Here is a 2,781-nt window from a genome sequence, read left to right as displayed (position 1 = left end):
CATTGGAGAAGAATTAGAGAATAGTTTAGAGAGAAAAACACATGGTTGATGATTGATGAATGATTCTAAGCACATTTTCTATGATTTCATCAAAGTTTGTAAGGATTTCTTTTACTTTAATGCAATCTTTAGCTGTTGATTTCAATTGTTTTGCTAATTGTTCAAGTTTATTGAATAGTTGATTGAATTTGTTTGATTGAAATGATGATGATGAATTTGTCGAATTGCTTAATTTTGATCTTGACTTCTTCCATGGATTGTGAGTAGTTTACTTGCTAGGGATGTGGTGAAGCATGTTTGAGTGATGGATCATAGCTAATTGGGGGTTTTTCATTAATTTAGCATTGAGTTTAAATTGGTTGATTGATTTTGTCCATGTGTGTGATTAGTTAAAGAGTAGCTAACTTTAATTGTCATACTAGATTACATTGTGATTCTACTTCGATACGCACAATTGATTTGTAACTCGCATTTGTCGATTGAGCTTGGTTAGTGACGTTCGTAGTTAGAGTCTTTCGTAGTTGGCGCTAGCTAGACCTCTTGGAGATAGCTTGTCGAGCTCTTTTGATTGCATTGTCTATCTTCCCTTGCAATACTTGTATTAATCAATCTCCAACCCGATTAGTGTGTGTCCATTGCAAGTACATGTGGATCCTATATCCCTAGTGTCTTTATATATTTATTTACTTGATTTGATTAGTTGAATTAGATAACCTACACTACCATCTTACCTTTTGAAGTAGCTTGACATTGGCCGTAGAAAATTTCCCCCCATTCCTTGTGGTTCGACCCGAACTTGCCCTATTACTAGGTGTAAGTTTGGTTATAAATTTAGTTTGATTGAGGAATTTTAGTTTCCAACGACCTAGGATCCACCTTCCGTCAAAATGGCGCCGTTGCCGGGGAATGGCGTAGTTGTTTACTATTGTTGTTTATTCTATTTCATTTCATTTCAAAAATACAAAAAGATTTTTCTCTTTTAGGCTACACTTATAGCCGTGCTACTAATTGTTTCTTTGAGATTGTATGCATAGGACAAGGGGAAGGATTTTAGTACCTTTTGATCCGGAAATTGAAAGAACAATCGCAAGGATAAGTGTTGCTAGACGATACTTGAGTTCTAGCTCTTCAAGCAAAGAAGAATTTCAAGAAGAAGAATAAGGAAGCATAGGGGAGATACCAAGGGTTGCTTTGAAGGAGTTCGGAACTCCCGGTGCCTATAGATTTGAGAGTAGTATTGCTCCGCCAACAACACTGGGTAATGACTTTGAGATAAGGCCGGCGATGATAACGATGATTGAAAGAAGGCAATTTAGTGGTGCCAAGCACGAAAGCCCACTAAATCATCTCAAAGAGTTTTAAAAATATTGCAACACAATCAAGTTCAACGGGGTTTCTCAAGAATTCATAAAGCTCAAGCTATTCCCGTTGTCTTTAATTGGAAGAGCTTTGGAGTGGCTAGATAAGGAAGTGAAGTCTAATTCCTTGAGAACTTGGGATGAGGTCACCAAAGAGTTTCTTTCTCGCTTTTACCCTCAAAAGAAGACCGCCGAGGCAAGAACTCTAATCCAAAGTTTCAAGAAAAAGCCTAGCGAGAGTTTGTATGAGGCTTGGGAAAGATACAAGGAATATTAAAGAGAATGTCTTCACCATGGAATCCCGACCTGTCAAATCATACAAATCTTTTATGGAGGATTGAGTCCCCAAGGAAAGTCATGTCTTGATGCCGGAGGCGGAGGCCCGATAATGAACAAGACCGAGGAAGAAGTTGTTGATATCATAGAGGATGTAGTTCGTCACTACATGGATTGGCAAGAGGGGGAGAGAGAGTCAACTTATAAATGACTTTTATGTCACTTTTAGGGTATTTTTTATGCTTATTTTTCGGTTTAGTTTCTAACAATTTTCCTTAGTTTTAGGCTTTATTTCTCTCTTTTTCTTATTTTACTTATTTGATTTTTATTTTGTGTATTTTAGTAGTTTTTAATAGTTTTTAGTTTACTTTCGTAATTTATTTTATAATTCTTAATTTATAATGTTCTTAGTTTAGGTTCTTGTTAATATTTTTTTTCTCGTGTTCCTCCTTTTATTTTCTTTTATTTTCATGTCTGTTTTCTTTATTTTATTTAATTTCATTTGATTTTATTATTTCTTTTAGTTTTAATATTTTATTTTACTTTTATTTTAATTTGTTTTATTTTATTTTATTCTTGTTTCACCCTCGTGTTTGTTTTTGGTTGTAGGTGTTTTCGTGTCCTTGACCGAATTTCATGTTCAAATCGAGTTCAAGGTCAATGCTCCATGCTACTAATTGCTCGTTGTTATCACCATTATTCATCACCCCACCTTTCCCTTATCCACCACCACAACAATACTCACGCAATCACCCGGCTCCCTCTCCTTCACTACTCCCCTGCTCCAGTTCACACCCACCAATTAACCTCACCTTCAACCACCTGACCACCACGAGCTGCAACCCAGACCACCCAATTCATCAATGCAGCCACCAATAACCGCAAACAACCACCTTTAACCACCATGCAGCACCAATTCGAGCCCCAAAACTGCCAGCCATTTCTCCCTTACTCTAAGCTATGCCATCACAGCCCAAAACTCCATTTCCTTCCCTCCACACCAACACCATTATCTCACCCATTTCAACCACCACCTGCCACGCAAACCCGACTGCACTCACAGCCACCTTGCACAACCGCCCAAACCGCCAGCCATTTCTCCCCTGGTTCACCCCACAACTCCATCTCATCAAATTTCACACCTCCC

The 2,781-nt window shown here is 37.8% G+C and overlaps 1 non-coding gene across 1 annotated transcript; it reads right to left on the bottom strand.

Annotated features, from left to right (window-relative positions):
- Positions 1-1,552: 1,552 nt before the first annotated feature.
- LOC145587132 (small nucleolar RNA R71) lies at positions 1,553-1,658 on the bottom strand. Its single transcript, XR_014101161.1, has one exon. It is a non-coding gene; the product is annotated as a small nucleolar RNA R71 (small nucleolar RNA).
- Between the last annotated feature and the right edge of the window lie 1,123 nt (positions 1,659-2,781).

This window comes from Chenopodium album, chromosome 16 (genome assembly GCF_948465745.1).
Source record: "Chenopodium album chromosome 16, dcCheAlbu1.1, whole genome shotgun sequence".
In the NCBI taxonomy this organism is placed as follows: Eukaryota; Viridiplantae; Streptophyta; class Magnoliopsida; order Caryophyllales; family Amaranthaceae; genus Chenopodium; species Chenopodium album.
Note: the sequence above shows the minus strand (reverse complement) of the source record. Positions and strands in the feature narration are given on the sequence as shown.